Genomic DNA, 27,176 nt, shown 5'->3' on the forward strand with positions numbered 1-27,176 from the left:
TTTTTTTCCGTGAAAATATGCATTATATATTTATATATATTTCTCTCTCATTTTGATAGAAAGTAGAAAGAAAAAAAAAACCACAAGTTTTGAACCACATGAGGATTGTGTCGTCAGACTTTGGTTTCACGTTATATCCGTAGTACACATCAATCTTCTTATTGAGGGAGAGACATTAAAAATGCGTGTGTTGTGTGTCCTTAGGGATGCCACTTTTAGACGTCACTCTACCGATTAATGTTCAATTAAGGTAGATTTTTCCCAAATGTGGAAAGCGCGTAGTATTCAAAGTTTCATAACTCATTACAAAGGGATTCATCATTCATGAAGGCACAAACACGTACACTAAGAAAGACGTGTTTATCTTAAGATTTATTTTATGAATTCATATGAATGGAATCATATGATGGACTGAATGCTTATTGATAAATCTTTAGACTTTATGGGTTTAGAGTTTGAAATGATGTATTTCGGGTCTTTTCTGGTTTAAACGCAACTTTTTGCGTTCAGAAAAGAAGTAATTAGGTATCCAAATTCATCAGTGAATAAACTTTCAAATATTATATGAAGCTCATTGAATAAGATTACTTTATCGAAAGATTTGAACTTCCTGAGGGTTGGAAATACCAAAGTAGACAAAATAGTTTTTAAGCTTGACAAATTGATATTTGAAATACTCAAAAGTGTCATTAATTTTATGAAATGCAAATACAATAATATCTCCTCTATTGCAAACAATAAAAATAGATTAGTAAACGAGATATACCCGCAGACATCAAAATACTGATATATTCTGAATACTTCCTGAGATAGGAGCATTTAAATTATTTCGTTATGCAACTTTTTACGAATGCACCCAGTATCGTCAGATGAGTCAAAAGACGTATTTACATCAAAAAAAAAAAAAAAAAAAAATCAACGAACGTTGGAATATTCAGTAGTTTTAAAGTTATACGTACACAAAAAAGCGCTTTGAGAAAATTTAATAAATTACTAATACTAATGGATAATATACATTTTTTTGAACGTACTCAAAAAAATCTATAAGTTCTCACATAATTTATTTATTTATACAATATTGTTGGCCCAAGGCCTATACCAGAGGATGCGGTAAATTACACACACATGCTTTGAAACATTAGACAAGAAATCGGAGATCGTGAGGAAGTTAGCAATAGTAGAGGGGAGTCTGTTCCATTCAACTATGGTATTGGGAAATAAACTGAATTTAAAACAAACTATAGAAGCAAAAATGTTTTAATATTTTGAGGTTGTCAAGTCTATTGGAAACATAGGAAGGCCTAGACAAAATAATGCTAATGAAAAGTTCGATCAGAGTTCCATCACCAGACTGTACTTAACCTTGCTCAGATCACCCCACAGGGAATCAACCAAACACATAATACTGTCACCGCAGTGGTCACGATTCCCGCTGTCCCAGCAGCTGTTAGAAGGAAAATAACATAAACCCCTACCAAACTCCCAAAGGGAACTCCATAGAAAATGGCTGTGCCACAGAAGAGGATGGCTACACGGGAACCGAATGAAAAAAAAAATACACAGGAAAAAAGATATATAATAATATAAAACAAAAAAACAGAATAGGGTTGGCACACGGGCGGCACGAAGCGGTGTTGGAACACGACCAATAGCTTTCGGTGCCTGCTAATGGAATCAGAGTGACCAAAAACAATTCCATCTATATTCCTCCCACCTGCGGTTCTGTCCCGTTTTTTTTTTGGTTTTTTTTTCCAATCTTTTTCTTCTGCTTGGACATTTTTTCGGTTTGGAGCAAGGAAAGGGCGGTCGATGGTCGGTAGATGGAATAACAACGGTCCGGCGCTCGGGATCCTTAATGAGTACTGACCTTCTATAACCTCGTAAGATGCAGTGGACGATGCATAAGAGAGAGCTAGAAGAGAGGAGAAAAAAATATCTTACGAGATTGGGTAGAGAGGGGAAAAAAAACGGGACGAAAGAGGAAAATGAAAAAAAATAGGATGGAAAAAAAAGAAGTGTGATCGGAAGCCGAAGGTGATCCGTCAGTGTCGAGATTAGGTCATGGAAGTCATTACCACGCTGGAGTCATTTTTCTTGTGGTTTTCCTCTCTATCTGGAGTTCTGTTTTTTCCTCCCTGAACTCTCTCTTTTTGGACGTTGAAACTGTTGATGAGTTTGGTAGTACGATTGCATTGCTTTTTTTTTATTTATTTATTTCGTTTCTGCTTTCCGAATTAGATTAACCAGAGTCAGAAAGGAAAAACTTTCGCCTACTTTCTTCTCCTTTTGATCGGTCGGACACTGCATTCCATGAATAACGTGCTTCGATCAGCGATGTCCTCGAGATACCGACGATACACAGGCTTTAGATCGGATGAAAGATGAGGAAACACGATTCTTTATCACCTCCTCTTATTTGAGCTTGATACCTTGACTTTTATGGGATGGAAATGTTCTGTATGTACACACTGGATATATATTTTGAGAGGACACGTTTCCTATAAAATAAATAGTATTTAGTTGTTGCGAAATGAATTTAAATATTTTTATGGAAATTTATGATACAGGGTAAATGAAATGAATTGGACGAAGAGAAAAGAATTCCTGTGACAACTGTAATTTATTTATTTCGCACATTTATGAACATGAAGTGAAACATTGATGCTACAAGCTTCATTTGAAATTACTAAAAATATGCTTCGTCTTAAATGTTGACTAGATACACTGTTATTCAAAACAAAAGTATGATGCTAGAATACTAAAAACTTTAGCGTGCGATTTGATTATTTTCACATTTTTGAAAAATTCAACACCCAAAGTACTTGCAGCAGTTAATGACGCAGATAGGTGGTGCGGTCAACTCAATTACAATCTGATATTTCAAATAGCTCTATATCAGGGGCTATGCTGGCACAGGTGTGGAAAAAACATTTGTGGAAATATAATTTCTAGTGAACATCTAGGAGATGGCAGCTTTTCAGTGTTGCCAAATGGAACTTGAAGAGCTTACCTTTCGCATTATGCTGATGTATGTGAAAAATTATTTACAGCAATAACAGAAATGTTTTCTTTTGTATCACTCATTTTGAATTAAGCTTTATAGTTCAAAGCAATGTTAACTAGGACTGAATTATTGTAATATTCAAAATTTAAAAAGTTGGATCAAAGTTGCAGCCTGTAAAATAATTATTTTTTTTCTGAAATGAGGGATTTCATTTGATTCTTATGAAGATTTTTTAATGTAATTTTATTTAACCAAGTTGAAAAAAAACCAATTTTTCACTTTATAACGATGTGCAATGTCGGGTAATGTCATTAAATTCCCAAAAAAAACATAAGCGGTAAGTTAAACGCACTAAATTTAATTATTTTTAAGTTTTTGAATGAAAATTGGAGTGTCTTAAATGAATCTACAGCGTGTAAAACGGCATTTCTACAATTTTTTTTCCTCCGGTAATTCAGTAATTTTTCTGGATGCGACTTATTTACAAGAAATTATGATAATTGATAACAGCAAGCATCGTGTAACATTTGACGACTGATTGAGCAATGCAAACGTTAAGAAAGATTGAACAATGCAAACGTTAAGAAAGATTGAACAAAAATAGACTATTTCTATATATTTTGGATGAGATGTAGAAATAATGCAATTCAGAAGTTGCACAGGATGAGAGAAGCCTTTTATGCTATTAGATTTAAATAACTAAATATAGTATTGTGTTAGCCAAAAAATGGAGCAAGACTTTTGCTCTTAATGCATATACAGGATGTTCTGTTAATGTACCAACATACTCAGAGGGTTGTTAGTAAGCATCAAGAGGAACAAAAATTGCAATGGAGTATGGTGTCGCAAATGACGTTGAGAGGGTGAAAATCGCGAAAAACGAATTCAGAATCTGAGTCCAGAAGAGACGAATGGTGGATGTCTTATATTCCCTAGGGGGGACGCAGAGTGGGGGCCAAGGTTGGTCTGGAGGAGGCTGATCGTCGAATGCGTTCGTTAGTTCGCTCCCCATATCCGACGTAAGCAGCGTCAAACGCATGAGGTGGGGTAGGATCACGCGCTGCGGACGACATAAAAAGCATACCCGGTATCTTCGAGCGCATCCGGGAATTGTTTTTACGTCGTTGTAGACTGTGCTGTGCAATGGCATCAGCGGCCACCACTTTTCCAACAACTCTTGTAATAATTAATGAAATAAATCGTTTTGCAGTTATTATTGTACTTTTTGTCGTTCCAGCGTGACGACAAAACCTGCATGCGTTTTTCGCGATTTTCACCCTCTCCATTGCAATTTTTGTTCCTCTTGATGTCTACTAACAACCATCTCAGTTTGTCGGTCCATTAGCAGAACATACTGTATTTATATTTTTTCGTATAAAAAATTTTCCGAGATAATCCTTAATCCTGACTCAGCGCAGAGGCAAAGGTTGCTATTGCCAATCGGTGAAGTAGCGTGGAGTTCTCTCAATCGGTAAAGCAAGGTTGATTATAAATAGGTATTCTGGTATACATGAGAAACATTTCAAAAGCACGAGCCAATTGATTATTAAAAAATCCACAACAATTTTAACAAAACTGTATAAAGGATTCAGAGCACGTGCATATCTTCACTACTTTTTTCCCGCAATAACCGTTATACAGACATTTTTAGTACAATAGAACCAATATTATTTTTTTCAGAGTTGTTTCCATAAAATCTGACCCACTTTAACAGCGTTTTTTTTTTTTGCTGCATTGCTCACCGTGATTTTGAAATATTTGCTTCGAATTTGTGATGTGAGTAGTTTCCAGGTTTCATAAAGCTCGTTAAAAAACAGCCCATTGTCACAAAACGTGGTTAAATGATATTTATTTGATATTAGATGGATTCGCTTGAGTTTATTTATTTATTTTTTGAAGAAATCTGAAAACTGTTGTCTTGCCAATTAGCAGGATTACTCATTTCCACATTTTTTATTCACGGTCACACAAAACTGAATCATGTTGATATACAGTAGTAAATATACAGTATTTACGTGCACAAAGAACCTGCTAAAATTATTGAACATGCAGAATGCAGTCAAATTTGCTGTCCTTGTTTTATAACCAAATTATATTTGACACTCACAATAACTGGTGAATGATAAATAAATTACTCTCAAAAACTGATAAAACTTTTCATATAAAACGTCTGGAGAATTACTTAAGGGTGAAAAAAGTGCAAGAATATGCAAGTGGAAATATCGAGAAACAAGAAATAGAGACCAAAATGCTGTAGAAGTAGTTCTGTCCTACGAAGAAGTAGAAGTACTGAAATACTTTTCTTAATCTTTTAACGATCAATGTTCCGAATTGGGAACATCGGTTTTACTAGTTAGAAAAAAAATCGTTCATGAAAGCACTGGATTTTTTTTTCCTGAATGTGTGAGGTTCCAAACTTAATTTGAAAATACAAGATATACAGAAGACTGTATGTTGTGAAGATATTTATTATTTGAGATGTAATTTTTTTTTTAAGGAAGGAAAAAACTCATCTCTGCCTCTACCGGGAGTCGAACCACGGGTCCCTCGACTGCCGGACGAGTGCTCTGACCACTAAGCTACAGAGGAGATAGAGATTTTCCTTCGCTAGAGCGTATATGTGCCTAATTTGAAAAATAAAAATTTCATTAATTTTTTGTCAAAAATTCGCTTTTTTAAATCACCTATTTTTAAGGAGGAATTAAATTTAATTTGTTTTTGTTTCCAATTTTAATGTTGTTTCTACGAACATATGCAAGTCCAGAAAACATAAAAGAAAATACACTTTTTATTTTTTATTTATTTTTTTTTTTTGTTAGGGAAATTTAATGAAAACAAAATGATAAAAAATCAATCCAAATCTGAATTTCGCCTGCAAAAGGTACTTATTTACAAAATTTTGAAACTTGGATTGAGGTAATATTCAATGAAAGTTATAACTTGTATGATTTTATTTCCCTTAAATGTTCATAAAATAAACGTTATGAGAGTCGTTAAAAGTTGTTTTCTCCGCGCGTTTTGTAATATTGCAAAGAAGCCAACTTGCGAAGAGTCATTACGAAATTTACAAGTTTGCGAAAATGATGAATCTTTAGTGTAATTTAAATGAAATTAGGAATCGCTTTCAAAGGCATCGACTCATTTCCATTTGTTCTCAGATGGATGTTTATTGCCGGCTATTCAATGTCGGATTCATTAAACCTCAAACCGTCCAATAGTACGGCATTCCGAATCCTTTTTTCCCTATTCGTCTCAATCCAATAGCTTGGCCGACACACGATTGGCGTTTCCCATTGGCTGTTTCCTTCCAGAATGTCATGAGGGCAGGGCAAAGGTCGAGCCATTTAGAGCACGAGCGGGCAGTCATCGTCTCATCGATCTAAATGGCTTGGTAACACCCTGAGTGCTGCTGCACCATCTCGTGATTCATGGAATGGGTGCTCTCTTTCTGTCTTTCTTTCTCTCCTTACTGTTACGTGCGTGATCAAAATGTTTTTATTTTTAACTTCTACATAGTGAACTGAGTTGAATTTGACCGTGGAAAAAAATGATCATTCTACGTACTTCAACAATTTTTTATTACATAAATAGATGCATATACGAGTTAGATTTATTGTCGAATCTACTCTTCAACGATTGGATCGGGAAAAACCTGTAAAAAAAATATGCTGTGTATATATATTTCGTAGTATTGAAATTATTTTTATATGCAAAATTAAAATGAAGTGGAAATTGATGATTAATTCGTGATATTGGAAATATTTTTTTGATAAAAAAAGACACATAAAAACATTTCATTTGTCTTTGCAAACTCGTGTAATTGTGCTCTTAAAATGTCAAGCGTAAAATGTTCTTTTAAATATTGTCTCAAAGCTTTGAGCAATTTCTACTAGATTTATTTTTATAGATTTTGCAGCATGATTCTCATAATAGCGGGACGTCACTGGAAATGACGCAATAACTAAATAGTAAATGACGCAATAACTAAATAGTAAATGACGCAATAACTAAATAGTAAATGACGCAATAACTAAATAGTAAATGACACAATAACTAAATAGTAAATTATGCAATAACTATTATATATGAGTTTTTGGCTAATGACCGCAGTTTTTAAATTCCCAAAAACATGATTTTTAAACTTGGCGGTGCACACGTTAGTTGCTGTTTTGTGAACAGAGATCCCCAAGAAATAGATTACGCACTACGACATTATCGCGTAACATTCAAATATCAAGTAAACAGATGTTATGCTGGGGTGAACTCGCAACGAAAAGTCATCTGGTTTCTGCTGGGGTTCAAACCTAGATTCTCTTGCGAACCGGATAAAGCAGCTACCATCTACACTACTGAAGACACACCCCAGTGGCGTAGATGATCGCTTAAAGTAAACGGTGTAGATATCGCTTAGTACCATGATTCAGAAATAAAATATCAGTATTTTTCCACTTACACAACTCATGATGCCAAAATAACCTTAAATTAGCTTGAGTGATATTTTCAAAAAGGATAAAAATTACAATAGTAAATGCATTAGTTTTTTTAATTATGAAAATTATTATCACTTTTAAATATCCTACTCATCTAAAAGAAAAAAAAATAGAATGTTTAATTCATAAAATGATAATTCAATGATAATAATTAGCGTAACAACTTTTTAAAATATAGCTTAACTAAAATAATTGCCTTCAGCAACAATATCTCCCGTGTATAACCCCTTAATATCCGTAAAAAATCGATGTTTTCTTATTATCATGTTGAGTCAGGCAAAAAAAAAGAAAAATTGCTGATAATACATAATCGTATCAGTATAAGAAAGTAGAAAATTTTTCAATTATAACCGCATCCCGTATAAAAATAGAAAGCTAAGAATCTCCGCGTTCTCAACAATATAAATATTAAAAAGAAAATTACAGAATTTAAAATTATTTAAAAAAAAGTTATAAGTACAATCATATACATATTATCGTTCCCAGGTCTTACGGGTCTAAAAATTTGCTTATACCTAAAAAGAAAAACATGGAATTGGAATAAAAGTTTGAAGATCCTAAAGGGAGAGAGAAGAGTAAAAAAATATATATTTTATCCTTCTTAGACTTAAAAGGTAATGCAAGAAAAACAAGCCCGTTAGACGAGACAAGAACATGTGCTTAAACGTGAGGTGCTTAATACCTCCTTTTTTCCATTCTCCAGGGAGGAAATCTCAAAAATCTCCCCTCTCTCTCTCTCTTCTTCAAGAAAAGACTAACTTTAAAAACAAAGTCTTTTGTGAAATATGACAAAACCTTGAGGTTTTTGGGACGACAAACTCATTTGGAAATACAAATTACTTCTCGTAATCCGGACCTCCTTTATCAAAGTCGTGTATAATTTCGGCTGCTACTTTCTTCTCCTCTCTTACACATTTTTTTTTATTTTACCTTAATATGCAGAGGATGAAAAAGGGCGGAATGGCTCTCTCTCTCTCTCTCTCTCCTTTTTACTCTTTCTAGTGGTGTTTTACCTTCACTGTGTGTGTGATCTCTCTCCTCCATTTTCAATCCCCGGTGCTTGTGGCTTCATTGTCCGTATAACTCGGGCTTTTCAACCAAGGTTATTCAGATTTTGTTGGCTCTTTTCCCTTGGAACGTTAAAAAAAAAAAAAGGCAGTCAGCGCGGCTTTTTGGATAGCGAGTGGTGTGTAGATGGGCGTCAGTCTTCCATTTTACCGCTCTCCTCTGTGCTTAGATGCTTTTAGTGAAGAGGATTAGTGTCCACAGATTAAGGGGTAAGCTGGCTGGCTTTTTTGCGAATTGGGAAAGGGAGGGAGAAGAAGAGAGATAAAAAATGTTTCGGAATGCCTGCGTGTCTTAAAATGGTTGAAATAGAGGGATCAACTACATAAATAAATTTATGAGCATTTTAGCCCTGATTTCTTTGAATAAAATGACTTACTTGCTCGAGAAAAATTCTCACAGAAATGCTTTTGTGGAACTTATTAAGTTGGATACAATTACGTGAGTATTTCTGTTTGCATCTTGAAATGAGAAATATAGTGGATGCCGCTTATAATATTCCCGCTTAGGATGAATTATTTTCAATGTCCTACCTTTTACTCATCGAAATTTTCCGTTAAAAGCATTTTCCGATTACAATGCTTTCTTATGTTAACTTTTTTTAAAAAACGTTATAAGCGTGATATATATATATATATATATATATTTATTTACTTAGTTCCAAATCAAATAGTCCGTACCGAAATGAAATGCTTATTTCCCACATAAATATTGAAACTGAAATTTTTAAGCTATTAAAACGGTGTTAAAACTACAAATTCGTAATTTATAACTCAGGGGGGTTAAAGCCAGAGTGGTGTAAGTCGATTAAGCCTCATTATCAGGAAAAAGAAGGTTTTGCTAGAATAGTTTTCATAGAGTTTCATAGTTTCCATGGGTTAAAAAATTGTGATTTCACAATCTCGAGGTAAACTATTGAAGCTGAGATTTAGTTCATTTCTTCTGTCAATAGCTGAACTCCCTTGGATTGCATTTCTGGACTTAGAGTTGTTGAAAATGTGTGACTAGCACCACTTCGACTTTAACCTCCCTTAATTAATAATATTTTTGAAAAACTGAGGTTCATGTGTGAAAAACGCATTTATATCACGCTAAATAAACAAAAATTAATAAAGAAAACTAAACAGTAAGCAAAATAGAAATTAAAAAGTGTCAAGTATAAAAATACAATAACTCTCATGCGTGTACTACACCTATGTTTTTTTAGGAAATAAAATTTGATGTTCAAGTTGTCTGCACTAAAAAGTTCATGCGTAGATCTGTATAAGATTATTCGAGACAATTTTTCTTTAGTCATGGGCGTAATAAATAAATCAATCAGCCTGTCCTTTATTGGACTTAACAACTATTCTTCCTTCTGCTTCTTGGGGGAAACATTGCCCACGCTCAAAAACACTGTGGAATGAATATTTGATATTGTTGAGCCCATTTTTTTGAATCGAAGAGTAGTATTTTTTTTTTCAAGATATACCATATATGACTGTTTTTTCCTAGTGCTGCAATTAATTGTAAATGATCGGCTGGGATGAATGACTGGAGAAAAATAGGAGTTTTCTTAGAAACGCTGCAGCTTCTAATACGTCACACATAATTTTCAATCAAGAACTAAAGAAATACAAAACTGAATATATGAAATATAATAATGAAACATAATGAAAGGATAATGAAATATAAAAATGAAAAGAAATAAATTTTATGCGTTTAACTACCTTTATGTGGTTTTTTGTTGAGAATTTAATGATATTATCTCTGATTAGACATAGTTTTCGTTGTAAATGGTTGTAAAATGTATTAGGATGAATCAAAGTCAGAATATCGGGAAAAAAGTTATTGGAAAGGCAGCAACTTTGATTTAACGCAAGAGTTAAATACAGTCGGGCCCACTTAATCAGGTAACTGATACCCCGCATAAACGGATAAACTCCTCTCGCACTTAAATTTCTACCATAGAGACATGTTAAAGTCTTCCCCATAATACATGGATGATTTCAACATAACGTTTTTCAGCTTAATACAATGTTCGAACCCACACGAAAATTGTAAATATATAGGCCTATTAACCACTATGTACGTAATATTTTATTAGATGTTACACCTTCCTAAAGTACAGCAACTCAACTTAAAATGCAATTATAAAAACTAAACACAAATTAGATAACACATAAGATATTTACGGAAAATATATTGTGCCAATTGAAATCCTGAATACCTAGACTTGGAGCTTCGAAGTGTCCAAGCTGTCTTTATTACATTAAATTTTTTATTTTTGTTCTTTGATAGGCCCATAGAAGACACAGACTTTTTCAATGAGAGTAAAAATCAAAAAATTTACCCCAAAGCCACATGGCTTCATGCAATGTATTGAAATAAAAAAAAATTATCGCGAAAAAAGAAGTGATTTGAGAGCTTTTGCTGCAAATTAAAAGTTTTGGATGCAATAAAAGCGAAAAAATATTCAAACTGAAATTTCCAAAAACTATGGCATTTTTTTCAGCTCAGGTGTCAATCAATAAAAAAAATTCTGATGAAACGGAAAAAGATTGGCGACAAAACGGGAGATTGATCAGAAAACGGGAAGAGAAAATATGATTTCAACAGAAGTGTCGATTGTACTGCATTTCAATGGTTTCACGCTGAAAAAGCCAAAAGGCATTAATAATTTGCGCCGTGATTTGACCAAGAGCAGTGAAAACCGAAAAATATTTTGGAAACTGAAAAATTTTCTTCTTCAAAAGGATGGTTACACAGACGGCAGCGGCGTCTTGCAAACTATATTACGTGTTTTACAAATTGTACTAACGGTGGAACGCCAACTAAATTGCTCCCCACCTAATCGAATACTCCACTTACTCGAATATTATACACTGGGGAACTGTTGATTCAATTTAAGCGGACAATAAACAAGTCTCTGATGAGGAAGTGTTTAACCAAGTCCATTGTAGTCCAACAATGTTGTAGTCCTATCAATTATTATGCATACTGTTATGTGCCTATTAGATTGACATATATTTTTTTTATTACCAACAAATATGTTGGTAAATACCGCGCTGCTTAAACTGATTATCCATTACCTCAAATACAATTATTGTGTGAACATGGCTGATGTTGTCTGTAGCAACATTTTCATGGTAACGATGATATTGGTTAATAGAAGTCATGATTTTGTCAGCAAATAACAAAATATTGTGTGCGATATACGGCATGCAATTGTATATCCTAAGCATGACTGTCCAGTGCAATAAAAAGTATTCTGAATCTTCCACCGACTGAATCGCAATTTTTTTGATTACTGCGAGATTATAGTTGCGAGCATAATCTTTAATCGAAACTCGTCCTGGGAAAAACATTACCATAAATTAGCAGTCAACCCCCCTCATAAAAAAAGAATGGAACGGTATGAAATTTGCCTGGAGGAAGATTTATTCTATGAATAGCGACATCGCGCGTGTATTCGTGCATGTGTTAGCGCCAGGAAAACGCGCAACCGAACAACAGCGAGTAGCAACGGGAAAAAAATATATATATATTATGGAAAAACGGGAGAGAAACACACTCTCACATAGAGAGAAAGAGACTAGAGTTATCTATGAGTAGCACCAGTGGCATGTCCATTAGAGATTGGCTCTAAAGAATGACATGGAAGGAGATTTTTTCCTTCCATTTTTATTATTATTATTCCGCGTTGAGGTATTTCCACATACCAGATTCACATGCCCAGAATTAATGTTATGACTTATGGGGAAGTTACGCAGTCAAAAAACCTGCCATGATGAAAGAGAGCGACCTTTTCTGAGGTTTTTTACTTTCATATTTTATTGTTTGGATCGATGGCATCGAGTCCAACAAGATTCTTTTCCGGGACAAAGACAGAGAGATCAGGTTAAGATCTGATGTAACGGCTTTATCCTTCTTCTTCAGCATAGGTTCTCCCGTGAATTTGTCTCCAACTACGCTGTCGAAATTTGATGGATCCTCGATAATTTTTCAAGGTCTGAAACAGATGATGCAGATTTACTAGAGACAAATGGACGTTTGCGTCGTTGGTAATGATTCTGGGTATGAGACATCCAGTAAGATATATGATCTGGAGAGGTTAATAACTAAGTGCTTGAAGGACAGGTGACAAGAAGGTTTCTGTTCGTTAAGGGGTGACGCTTTCGTCGATGCTCTTAGAATGGTCATTTAGATGCACTGAAATGTCGATTAATCTAATCTGACTGCAGACTCTTTTTCCTAAGTTATGGCATTTGTGACGTCCAATTTGTCGGAGGATGTGCGTCTGGAGAGAAAAACATCAGATGTCTCAGCGAATTTTTTAATCTAGAATTTTTCGGAGTGAGAAATGCATGGAGACTTGTCTTTATGGTTGTTAAACGAAAGTGGCTAGTCCTAATTGAGGTCCTGATAGCGAGAACAAGATCTAAATTTTTGAAATACAATATGTATTTTTTTTTCAAATTAAGTAATTTTAAATTACAAAATTTCGCTCTATTCCAACGTCCTCTTTTCTCTCACGACGCATTTGAGGTCAAACTATATACGATTTCAAATGGCTCGAGAGTGAGGGCAAGTCGGACATTGACGGTCCTCGAAATTCATGAAAATCTTTCTTTGAATGTTGCTTTCCCGCATTGAAACAAGAACATATTTTTAATTTGTTTCATGCAAGAAATGAAACTCTAGGATCACTATAATAGTTAGCAAAATGGAAGTTTCACAAAAGTGCTGAGACACAGGGTGTCCCATTAATTCGTAAATAGTTTAAAATTTCATAACAATTGAAGGATTTGATGTATATTTTTGGTTTACCAAAAGTTATTCTCAATGAAAGGGGTATTTTCGACAGAAAAAAAGTTCAAAATTTTGTCGATACAGGACGATGCACATAACAGTCAACATTTCACTTATATTGCACCTGAACTTTTCTTCAATCTCTTCTGTGTCCGAAACGATCGTAAAGCTTCAGCAGGTGATTCGTGGTGGAGATAAAGCAACTTCACCATTAGTGCTTTACACACTAATGTCAAAATCACACAAAAACCGAAACCACCAGAAAAGAGCTGTTAATTGTGCACCCTGCATTTTATAGCACTCCAATTTGCATATTTCTAGATGACCTTTTTTATATTTCTTGCAAACCTTCCTTGATAGAATAACCTTTTTGTGAACTGCATTGAAATAAATATACCTACATTTGATAGGACTTTGATTTCGCATAGTTCTAATGATTTACTTCCGTGCAGCTCCCTCCATAAACAATAAGCTACATTAATCTATTTCCTGTACTGAAAAAAAAACCTCTTCGTGAAAAAAAAAATTAACTTTTCACAAACCCATTCAAATACTATATAAATTTTTATGAATTTTTGAACCATTTACTAATTTATGGGACACCCTACTTTATTGGCATACCAATCTCCGGTCATCGCTATACAGCAATTTACTATCGGCAATGAAGTTGTAATCTATCGGTAGTCACCACACGCTCGATAAGTAAAGAACTTGTTATCTGTTCATCCCCAGGATCGACTCCTCAAAGTGGTAGACGAGCATGTTGCCACTGCACCACTCGGTCGCCGTATGGGCTAGCCTGTAAAATGGATATACAGTCGAATCCCGTTTTAACGAATACCGATATAGCGAAAATCTCGTTTTAACGAACACGTTTCTAATCCCCCCCCAGATAATTTTACATAGGAACAATGCAAAAAACTTGAATTCCATTATATCGAAATTTCGTTATAACGAAGTGATTTCTCCGGTCTCTTGGAGTTCGTTATAACGGGATTCGACTGTATTGGAATTAAACATGGGGGTGATTTTTGTAAAATTTAATTTTTTCCTCACTTCATCACCGAAACTGATATTTTTCCTTACAGCCTCGATGTCTATATTTTTTAATGATATGCATACAGCACGTGCCTGCTTTGATTTTCAATGACGTAACACACTTCAACCAACAGCAATCATTTCTGCACAAAAAATGTTCATTACGTACATTAAATGGTGAATTTAAACGGTTATATACATACATGGACAAGAAATGAATTCTCGTGTGCTGAATGATCATTTTCTGTGTAAAAAAAAAAAAAAAAAAAATCACAGAAGCTACGTATTTTTAGAATGCAGAGCATTAAATGTGCAACGTGTAGCTGTGGATTCCCTAACTCATAAATACGAAAAAATACGTAAAGTATATAATTTCTCTGTCAATACAATCTTGAAGTTTTTTATCATAGGATGACCGTTATCTATATTAGTGATGGACAAACTACGACCATTGGCCCAGATGCGAACCACTTAGAGGTTCTATCGAGCCCTCCACAGATTTCAAAATAATAACATGAAAATTATCACAATTTACTTAAAAAAACCATATAAGAGGGTGTTTCTTTTTTTTCCGTATGGAAATATAGTTGTGGGAATTGACATTATAATTAATTAAAACAACTTCTAATGCGTAAAAATATGCAATGCAATAAATATGCATAAAGTAATTAAAATATACTTATTTATTTTTTTCACAGTTTAAAAGATAAACCATTGTCTCTCATTTGCACAACGAAACCGTGGGAATCTTCAAAGTATACAACACGTCCCCGGCAGTTCGTTTCTAAGCATGCAAATTCCAAATTTGCATAAATGTCCGAACATGTTCCGACCAGCCAAATTTTTTTTCTTTTTGTCTTTCGGCCCGCTTTTAAAAAAGTTTGCACATCGCAGATCTACCCTAAACTTTTCAGCTTAACTCATGCTGGAATGAGTTTACGGTAGAGAAATTAAGTTTCCTCTAATAGATTATACTCATATTATCATTAAACAAGACAAAGAATGACGTCAGGTTACACAAACTTTGATGCGATTTTTTTTTATATTCTGGACTTATAATTAAACGTATACTTTGTGAAGTAAATGTTCGACTGCATCTCACTCACTCTTTCTATCTGAGGTCTCGGAGATGGCGTAAACTCCTCAAACTGTCTAATTACGTGTCGACGCAATCACACCAAATTGACCTCTTGGAAAGTGAGACGAGAAGCTGAAAAAAAATGAAAACTGAATTAATAAACTCATAATGCTCAAAAGTAATCTCGCACTAAAAGTTTCAGGAAGAACTCAGAGAAAGTTCTCTTTGTATATACTTTTTTCCTTCTCCTATTACTTCTTCTATCTCGCTGCATCTGTGTGCTTCTTTTTAATTTTTGCAACCTCTGAAACAAGTTGACACTTATAGTTACAGTGAAAGAGAGAGAGAGAGAGAGAGAATGTGTATATACGCGCGCGCGCGCGCGTGCTCTCAGGGGCTGATACGCTGCTCTTTCGAGAAGAAAATTAACACCAAAAGATTTAATTAAATTCTTAAACCATAACAGCTGCAACTTCAGTCATGAGTGAACAGAGAGAACTTCATTTGCATGTTATGTGGTGGGGTTACGGGATTCAACCTCACTCTCTCACATACGACCCTCGAACCTCGCATCTCTTGGAAACTTCAAGATGAACACGCGTTGGAGGAAGACGACGAGAAGTTATATGAAGTGTGCGTAAGTGCGAAATTCAAAATTGCTCGCCCGCTTTTTTTTTTTTGGTGGGGAAGGGGGGGATTTCACTCAAAACTATATGAAATCAAAAGAGTTTTCCTCCATTGTGCACACGCGAAAAAACTCGGCTCAAGCGAATAGCTTCAAGAAATAGCTCAAGCTTTGCATTTTCTTCTGTTCAATGAATCTTATTGCACTTAATAATTTTAATTGCATTGCTACACGCAAACACAGTATCGATTATATCTGTAAGATGTGTGAATCCCTGATTGATATACATATTAATACAAAGAATGGCTAAAGGAAATAAAAATTCTTCGGATTACAGAATTAAAATTATACAGTAGATGGAAGTATAAGGAAATTGAGCTATATGATAATTGCAATCTCGTAAAATAATAATTTACGGAAAACGCAAAGAGAAAGTAATAATACTATTGTTCAGAAATGTAAATGTAATGATTAGCATTGGCGAATAGTTTTAGTAATGCTGTAGAGAGCATAAATATATTAATGTATTTTGTAGGTTGCCTAGAAGATGACATTCATTTAGAGGAAACTTGGAACGTAGATTTTTTATTTCAAGAGCTTCTTAAAAATAGTTATAATTTCACCCAAAATTAGTTTTCTAAAGGGCTCCATATGTATATTTTTTTTTTCAAGAGCTCTCTACATTACAAGGAAATTAATGTTTCATGAAGCGTATGGAAATAGATTCAAGAGTAAGAGTTCCGCAAGAGCAAAAGGATGGAGAAACTATTGACATATCATGATCATTAATCTAGCTAAACGAATGCTAAACAATTGAGAGTTTCAAAAAATTGTATCAAAATTGTATTAATTTTGAAAATACTTATGGAATGCAGACGTCTAAACTTAGCTAGGCATTCGTACTACTGGAGAAACCGCGAGACACTCAGGCTCTGTCGCAAGAAGCAACGCAAACACTTCACCCCCTCCCCGGGGGGGGGGGACCACGGCATCTCCGGCAAAACCGAAATTTATTGTAACGTCAAAGATCACATATAGTGCAAGGTAATTGAAAATTATATAAATCGAAGAATCAAATCAATCAAGTTAAAGTCAAAGTGCAACGGGAACCGGTAATAAACAATCATAGAAAGTTGTATAAAATCATATCGCCAATGGCGCAATCAGAAGTTTGATTGATCAAGGATTGTATGACAGAAGGGCAGAGCACCCCATTGCGCTCGGACAGTTCAATACACCCGGTGTAATTCACTTTTGATCACTGTTGAAGATCTTTAAAATTTCTCCGGGACTCAATTAGATTTGGGACTCATCCTGATCCTCGCATGCAAACAGTGCCACCAGCGCACCGTCAGGGTGAAAACGCGATGATCTCCTTAACGGAGGCACTGGTACCGGAGTTACAGGAGTTGGAGGAGACGGATCCATTATCTTCTCAGGATGTTCCTCAAGGAATTTCCCGATGTTTCTTATCTTTTGATTCCTCTCGACGTAGAATGCTAAGCATCCATGGTCTGTGTGTAGATGGGCAGCTGGTGAACGGAACTGAAAGGACGTTGTTTCTGGTCAGCATGTGGCGTAGTGCAGGGACGTGCCAGGCTGACTACAAGAGCATTTATCGCTGGCAATCGCTTTAAATTGATGTAAAGTTGCCGGGAAAGGCCCATGACCTGTGACAAATAAGGTGAGCTCGTGCGACTCTAAAACCGGATGGAAAAGTCATTGCCCTGTCTCTTTCTCTGATACCAACAAAAAACTTCCATATTCCTATGTGCAATATTCACTGAGATAATCAAATTCGAAAAACGGAGGAAATTTCTGAAAAAAAACTGCATTAAATGCGGGAAAACCCTTTCACCCGTTTGCTCGTGAAATACCATTCCCAGTGTTTGCTATGCACCCTGTGTGGTAGAATATCATGTTAAAATTTCGTAATGGTGCAACGAATAGATTGTTGGAAATCTTGTATCAAACTCAAGTAAAATGTCAAAAATAGCACTTTTCGTAAAACGCGTTTAAAGTTTTTATTAACGGATCACTTGTATGTAAAAATGCAACGCTAAAAGTGGGCGTAGCTTTGCTTCTGAGAAATTACGTTTTCAACTCAAGAGTTCCACTGTTTTCACAGCTCCACTGCTTCTTAAAAATACAACAGATATGGTGACGAGCACATTTATGATTTTAATTGTGTTGTGGTTATTTTTTTCTCGAATATTATCTACAACATGAAGCTTTTTCAAAAATCACTGAAATTTACCCCTACTTTGTGCCATAAAATTTCTTCAAATCGTTTCAATAAGAAATCCTCTCGTTAAATTACGTAACACCTTAGTTTTGAGAGACCCTAAGTTTCAAAACATTTCAACAAATACTGTTCGAAAAAATAACGCCTGCCAACAATTTATATTAAAATACTAAAAAAATACATACTTCTAGTACACGTAGATCAAAATGTTCAGCACAGTTAGACAGAAAATTTTATAGTATTTGGAAATTGATAAATTTGAAAATGAGCTGTTTATAAAATTCATGTGCACCACCCCCCCCCCCTCCCCCAAAAATCGATAAGGGTAAGTTTAATAAATGTTTTAGCCGGTATTCGGACCCTTAATAATTTAGCTTTTAGTCATTTTTCCTTTCTTCCATCAACTATAAATGCTTTTTTTAGTAACTATTTTAAGCATTTTTAGTGCCATTTCGCCGGCTTGTTTTCACCCCATTTTCAGTGCCTAAACTTCCGGCCTCTGGTCATTAACATTATGTGTGCTTTTTCAAGTTTTAGGCTGATTGTGACCTTAATTGTGGAATTTCCCCCCCATAAATCGGCTTGTAAATATAAAAACAAAAATCGACAGATAAATTGGTAGGAGTGAGACAGAAATGAAGAAAACTGGGAAAAGGAGAAAATGAAAAGGGAGAGAGAGAATCCTGAAGATTATCTTGAACGAGGAATGTCAGAGGCAGGACACGGAGAAAATGGAGCAGAAATAGCGATGCTCACAGAGAGAAAAAGAGGAACAAGACAAAACCACAAAGAAAAATAACAAATATATATAAAGTCCCCAAAAAAGGTGATTTAGTGGTCGTCCGTCGATGCACTTTCATAATGGAGTTTCTCCGTTGGTGATAGCGATGACGACGACGACGACCACGGCTAGTAGGCCAAACGGTCCATTGGAAACACTGAGTTGGAATATCCTGCTAAAGAAGAGGGTAAAGCAAGAGGAAGCCGGATAATAAAAAAAAAAGAAGATGAAAAGAGGCTAAGTCAGAGTTTATCTTATCACTACAAAAACTAACAAGGTCCGCTGGTTTGGCCAGCACAGCGCAAGTAAAGAGCACAAAGGACTAATGTCTCCTCCTAAGCCCATCAAATGCCAGGATAAAAATTGAATGTCCGTTTTTGAGGGTTGCATCCGAATTTCTGTCTTGGCTACTTCTTGGCGACGTTGGACCTCGGACGATGTAAAAACTTAGAGGTGAATGGATCCATACTATTATTTCGAGTTTGCAATTGTATTTATATATGTTACTGCCAATACCCGAAGTGCGCGAATCGGCCAAGAGTTTCGGACAAAGTCTGATTTGCAGAAATCATTTGAGCTTTGGGCCAGCCAAATCGCGAAGTGGCTGTATAGCGCTGGTCACTGTTCGATGTGCTGATGTTAGACGGTCGGGTAGTCCCAAAATTCTTTTTTTTTTCCATCGCTAACGTGTGATATATGGCCATATATAGTGGCTGTATTGGATTAGTGCCATTGTGACAAGAGAAAAACAGAGAAGAGACATTTGAAAAGAAAAACTGTTTATATAAAAACAATATAGTCATACAGATTTTTCTGTCAAATTTTACCTCATCGTGACTTCGATAGAATGACGATCATCAATCATGGCTTTTCTTTTCGGACTTTGGCCAGGGATTTCCAGCCACTTCAGGAACTGGCTGATTTCGGGCTTTGGCAGTAGCGTATACACAGTCCACTCCTCTTAAACGGATGTCAGTTACAACGGTTCTAGCACGCAGTATCCGATTAAGTGGGGCATTCCATTTTGCGGGGAGGAACTCATTCCACACCATAAGTTTAGTGTGTACATCAAATACTCTGAAAGAGGATCGATATTAATAAAGCTTCTGGAATAAATCAAACAAAAAAAAATTGGTGGAAGAAGGTGGAAATAAGAGATGAATTTTTCCACATTCGTCAGCGCAAACAGTTTCAGATCTCATCAGTTTCGTCACTCTTTCATTTCCGTCGAAATAGATTAATTCCAAAATGTACTCTTGCGTAATTTGAAGTTACTGGGAATTTTCCTCTTGCATGAAATTGATAGTCCATAAAGAACAGTTTCTGTTATACCAAGGAACTCAGCAATGAAGTTCTAATTGGCATAACTCAGTAAAACAAAGCTGTTTCATCACAATTGAAAATGTCCTACGCACGTTACTGACTAAGAACTGGAGATGAAGTTTCGTGAAACCATTTATCACAAATTGTTTCATCAACCGAGCTTAATTCTCCGTGAAATGTGTTAAATGCCAACTTCTTCCTTTCCTGATCATGTTATCTATGTAACCATCCTTTTAAAGAAAGGGTTTCCAACGTAAAACTTCTCTCGGAACCCTTGATAGCTGTAAGGCTGTTCGGGTGAACCCTTGATGATAATGAGATTGTTGTACAAAACTCAAACAAATTTCTGAATATATATCAGGAAAGACAGTTTGTCCATACTGCCGTCTCAACAGCATTATAGCCCCAGGACAAAATAATAGAGCGCTTAGACTTAGCGCGGCTCTTAATTTATAAATTTAATGTCATAAATCATTGTGCCGAATCTTACAGTGACGTCATGACGTCCACATAGGAACGTCATGACGTCCCCATGCCATGCCTGGATGGGGACACGTGTTAAGATGGCCCTTGGGTGTCCTGTAAAGTACACGTGAATTCTGCGATTCAAGAATCCTCACTTCTAGTGGATAAAAAACTTCAGAGAAAAACATCGTTTTTACAACTTAAAATTTCCTGATGAAACGGAAAATGCCATTCATGAACTTCAGGAGCATTTGGTTCGAAAATTGGTTATGAAAAATGTAATGTTACTGAGTTGTTGAGTTCCCCAAGTGGTCTGATTTTTTTCAACGACACGATCTCGCTAAAATTCAAAATAAAGGTAGTCAGTCACAAATAAGTTTTCTTCTTTGAAAGCTCTCCCGGGTTCCGGGATTCTAAGGGTTCCGTGAAGTTTATCATGCTGAACCCCAAAAAAGTAGTCACGCAGATCCAGGGTTCCACGGAACACCGGTTGGAAATCCATATGTTAAAGAAGAAGAAAAATTCAGTTTTCAAAATCTTTGGTGATTTTCTCTGCCTTATCGTGGCACCGTTGAAAAATGAAATTTATTATTATTTCATTTTTGCTCGCTGTTAAGTCCTAGAGGGCACTGGTTTTCTTGATGAAAATCAAAATCAAAATGCAGGTTAAGCGGGACCAACTGTATAAAGTGTGATAAATTGTATTCATTTTGTCAATGCTAGGTTCTGAAACAGAACATTTTTGATATTTTTATAACAGATCATTTTACTATGGTTGCGATACTCGATATAACGATAAATCCTGCCACAACGATATTTTTTCATGGTCCGTAGAGTAATTCAAGTCCATTCAAGGTTTCATTTTATATCAAAATCTATAATTGAGGAAGATGCCGAAATGGTTGGACACAGGCAACGTTCTCACCCGCTGAACCAAGAGCTGGTGCACAACCACGATAGGCGACTTCATTGAGTGTCGAATACTCCTCTTGCTTTCTCAACACAATGATGATGATGATGATGCTGTAAGACATGGATAAATAGCAACCCTTCCCTTGCCTCAATGTCACCACCAATTCGATCCATTTACGAATAAAACGAAATAACAAACGGTAATTTGAGCTTCCCATCAAATCTCTCTCTCTCTCTCTCTAATATGGAAATTTGAAATTTAATGCTTACCTTGAAAGACACTTACAACCATAATCGTTTCGTCTCATTCCATTAAATTCCATCATCCTAATAGCGATTGCGGTTATTTTCTGCTTTTCGGACATTATGGTTCGAAGTCTTTTGCGGTAATTGAATGACCATGTTCTTTTAGAAATTACATCCTGGAACAAGCCCAATCAAAAGACTAAAACAAAGGGGGGCACCTAATTTTTGTGGCTCTTCACTCAGATGAAGATATAATCTTGTATAAGCTTCTTTTCTTATTTTATTATGGTTTTTTTTTGCAGTGTATGTTTCGTGGATCCTCATCTATTATCTAGTTTGCATCCGTCTCTTCCTCATCTTCTTACCCTCGCATCGTTTTCACTTGTTTTAATTTGTACGAAGTCTTGTAACGCACTCTGCGTTTCTCGGAAGGATAAGAAAATAAAAGAACAACGGGAAAGAGAGAAAAAATAAGGGAAAGAAAAGCCTTTTCAAAAGTTTTAAGTTAACCCAAAAGAATTAAAAATCTCATCCATATAAATTAGCTGATAACACTGCGAAGAAACTTATATGTATTGCTGCGAGCGATGGGTTTATATCAGACTAGTACTTCCAACTAGGGTTGTCGTCATCAAGATGATGATTCATCGCCAATTTCAGTTGGCCATCACCAAATTCAAGTTTGTGAATGACGAAATTAATGAATTTTGTTAACCGCTATGTTTCTATGTGAAATCAGATAATTTCTATATATATATATATATGTTTAGTGACGATATTTGAATCGCATCTTTCACTTAAGAAAAATTTTAAAGTTTTAATTTTTTGTCTTTGAAAACTTTAAGTGAGCAGTGTATTATATAATATTGATAATTAGTTTTTTTCTTTCGTGGTAAGTATAGGCCATGCTTTTATATTGAGTCACTGTATTTTGGCTATATTTGACATCCAAATTTTTATGGGCATCTTTTTTTCAACCACCTCGTTGGGCATTTTGCCTGCCCGTTGTGGCTTTTGTGTTTGTATTTGTATATGTAATGGCAGAGCAGTTTCGGAGGAGGGCATAATTGAAGTAGAGGTGCAAAAATATCAGGCCAAACGCTCGACCATATTTTGTATGAATATTATTGAACCTATTGGTACCAGGGCCGTCTTAAGTACATAATGGGCCCCCGTTTAAAGTAATTTTTCTGAAGCCTCTACCAGTTTACACGCTTACTTTCGAAAATTTTAACCAGATATAATTTTTATGACCCCTCCCGAGCCATACCTGGGTGGGACCCATGCACTAAGACGGTACTGATTAGTATTTAATCAATAAAAGAACAAAAACCGTTCAGATTTCACCACCAGACGAGGGGGGGGGGATTTGAATTTATCCATAAGCTTTATGTAAAGGCATGGGAAATACAGAAAATTAACAATATGAAATTTTGTATTAATAATATTAAAAATCAGACCAGCCCCCTTCTCAATATTCGAAATATACACCATCAGCGTCAACTAACAAAAATCTATAAAATTTCTATAACATTTAAGTTCAGTAAATTTGCGTAACAACCTTGTTTCAGGAAGGTTACATTTAGCCAACACATTTTTTCCTGAAGGCTAAATTATATCAAAAATCAAACCCACATGTTCTGAAAAAAAGTTATGGTCCTAAAAAAGTATGTTGCGGTTCAAGTCCAAAGTCTCGACATTCCTCGAATTGGTCAGCCACTTTGCATATAATCCTGATTTCAGACACTGGACACTTCACGAAGTGGCTGATCAGTTACTGGCCACTTCTCGTAGTATCTAGACTTCAGATATGAACCGTAAAGTGCACAAAGTTTGACCAAAAACATTTTTAGGCTACTTTAATTATAATCACGTTGTTATGCCATTTGTATAATAGGGTCCCCCCCCCTGAAAGATTCACATGGGAAAACATAATAATTTCAATGAATATTCCATTCAATCATTTAACAGAATATTCTGAGAATCCGGGCATTGAATTTTCAAGATCAGCCATATTTCTCAGAATAAGCTCTGAAGTATGAAAAAGAGCCACTAAAATATTTTTTTAATCTTAAATACTGAAAGTTTTTCATTTTCTTTTTTTCATTGCAAAAACAATGCGCACTGTCGCTCTATAGACATATTTCAGATTTTTTAAAAATTAGTACAAATTTTGCCATTGTGGTGCTTATTTATATTTCCAATGAATGTCTCAAAATTTGACATGAAATTTCCAAATGTTAAAATATCTTAATTGAGATGTTTATTCATTATTACGTAGGATAATTTTTTTTTTCGAATTTGTTACAAATGGATGGTCCCATTAATCAAAGAAATATTTTCCGAAACATTTATTTAAAGAAATTCATTTAATACATTAAAATTTTTTTATTAAATGCATTTGATGTCTTAATTTTTTTAATAGTTAATTAATTAATAATATTTATTAATATTTATTAATTAATATTTATTAATTAATATTTATTAATTAATATTTATTAATTAATATTAATTAATTAATATTTATTAATTAATATTTATTGATGTTTATTAATTAATATTTATTGATGTTTATTAATTAATATTTAATAATATTTAATTAATATTTTAATTAATTTTTTTAATTTGATGCATTTAATATTAACATTAAAATATGGATATTTCAGAAATCACGCATAATATTCATGAAAATTTTCTCATAAAAGTCCATACTTGGTAAAATTCGTTTTATGTGAAAGGTTTCATTCCTAATTCAAATTTCATTAACTAACTAGTAAAAATGTAATTTATCTTATATATTTTCTGCGTATAAAATAAAATATTCTCTCATATTTCATAAATTTTCATTGAAATATTTCAGAGATTGTAATATGAGTATTTAATAAATGATGAAATTCAGAAAAACTTCTGATAAAAATTGTGATTAGATTCTGATAAATCATGTGATTCGTTTCTGATAAATCATGTGATTCGTTTCCATGATTAATTTTATTTAAATCTTGAACTAACGAATAAAAATTTTATTTTCTCCTAGAATTTTATTTATTATTATTTTTTTACAATTGAATTCCATTTTTTCCATCGAAAAAATATTATAGAAACTACTTCACGATTAAAATATTGATTACTACATCGGATAATTTTTTTTTTCGAATTTGTTGTAAATCGTTGATTCCAGTTATATGGGAAAAAAAATTGTTAGTTTTTGAAACCACAAGCTAAAGATATAATTTTCGAAACGTCGTGAATATTGCGATTTGCTCTCATTTCGAAACTCTGTCATTTTGATTCCAATGCCAACCAGAGGATAAAGTATCATTTCTGGAAAACCGTGATTCGAATCCAGTAAAAATGAGGAAATAAAAAAAGCGGGGAAAAAAATAAATAAGAAAAGAAAGCGTGTTTCATAAACTCTGAGGGCATTAGGGAAACAGAAAATATCTCCAAATTAATTTGGATGTCCCTTGTTTTCCTTGCTCTTAATTTGTCGTCGATTCGTTTCCAGGTTTTTGTTCATTTTTTCTTTTCCCAGTTTGGGCTATGCTTATATCCTTTCCCACTCTCTATCTCTCTCGTCCCTGTTCCCCGACGTTGCATGACCGAAGTTTTATCTCGTTTTTAATTATAAATACCCTTAGGATAATCGACTCTCAATTACCATCGAACATCGGCGATGGTAATGCTCGTTGATCCCCTGAACCCTGGCGTCATGAAAGTTTCAGTTCCAAGTATTTTGTCCCCGAGAGAGATTAAGAAAAAGAAATATACATACATCAAGTACGTATGTAAGATAAGAATTACTTAGGGGGTAAGTAATCAAACATTTTCAACATTTTTTTTTTCATTAAATTCAATAGCTTGTAGCGATTGAATTATTACAGGATTAAAAATGATGGTAACAGAATTTTTTTTTATGAATGATAGTTGACTTTTATAAATTTCTTGGGAAAAATTAAAAAGGGATTATGTTGAGACTCTATAAATTCCCAAGAGTGGTAATTAAACATAGATGTAATACATATATTTCACCACAAAAGTCAAGAAAAGTTTAGACGTCATACTATACAGGTACCAAAGTCAAATAAAACTCATTTTAAAATTTTATTTCTCCTAAATGATTAGTTCATTGCCAGAATTAATAATTGCAAATGTTTGTGTATATGTTTTCTTCTAAATTTAAAATTATGGTTATTAATAAAAGAGAATTTAAAGTGTTTGATTATTATGATGTAATTTTTTTTTCATATGTTCATTGCGATTGTTCATATTCATTGTAATATGTCTATGTTCCTTGCATATGCCGTGAAATGTCAATTTTCATGCTTATTAACTTCATTCCTGTTGCCAGTTATTTTTTGAATTATTATGTGTTAATTTCTTTTTCATGTTATTTATAATTGTGTATAATGTGCCTGTATGTGATTAAATGGTTAAATGAAACTCTCTTATCTTAAGAATGAAAATATGTGAAAGTATGAAAAACTGATTGAGATATAGCAGCATCTAACGTTTATGATTATTAGAGGGCTTCCTTTTATATTTCCATGGAGGAGATCATAATCTTTCGATGTTTCTAGGTTCATCGATTTCTAGAATCATTCGATATACACTGTGTTAAATACGAGTTGGCAGTTATCAACAAGTATTATCAGGTAGCTGAGCTGTATGAAGCCGCTATTGCTCGAGGTGCCGAGCATCATATAAAATCAAATAAAATTACAAGGGCCACAACAGGCATTAAACTCTACTGAGGTGATTGTTAATTGAAAAATGCCTATATTAATAATCTATTACATCATTCACCCTTTAATATTAAAGAAATATACTAAACCCGAAAATATACATGTATAAAACGGAAAAAAACTGAGCTAAGAGAAATTAAATCCTTGAATACATGATTCATACTTTTATTCATCATACCTACATTCACTTCAAGAGAAGCGCAATCTGTCGCGCACTTTAAACCTTTCCACCGTTTTATAAATTTCATTGATCCGCATTATATCAGGCACCCCAAACCCTCTATAAAATACCACATCTTTTTTTAACAAGGGACTTTCTGATTTTATTCAGGGGCTGGTGTTCACACCCCCCCCCCCACGCCGCAACTCTG

Source organism: Pholcus phalangioides, unplaced genomic scaffold, assembly GCF_987345545.1.
Source record: "Pholcus phalangioides strain wild (caught in Gottingen) unplaced genomic scaffold, Ppha-v1.0 ptg000013l_1, whole genome shotgun sequence".
Classification (NCBI taxonomy): Eukaryota; Metazoa; Arthropoda; class Arachnida; order Araneae; family Pholcidae; genus Pholcus; species Pholcus phalangioides.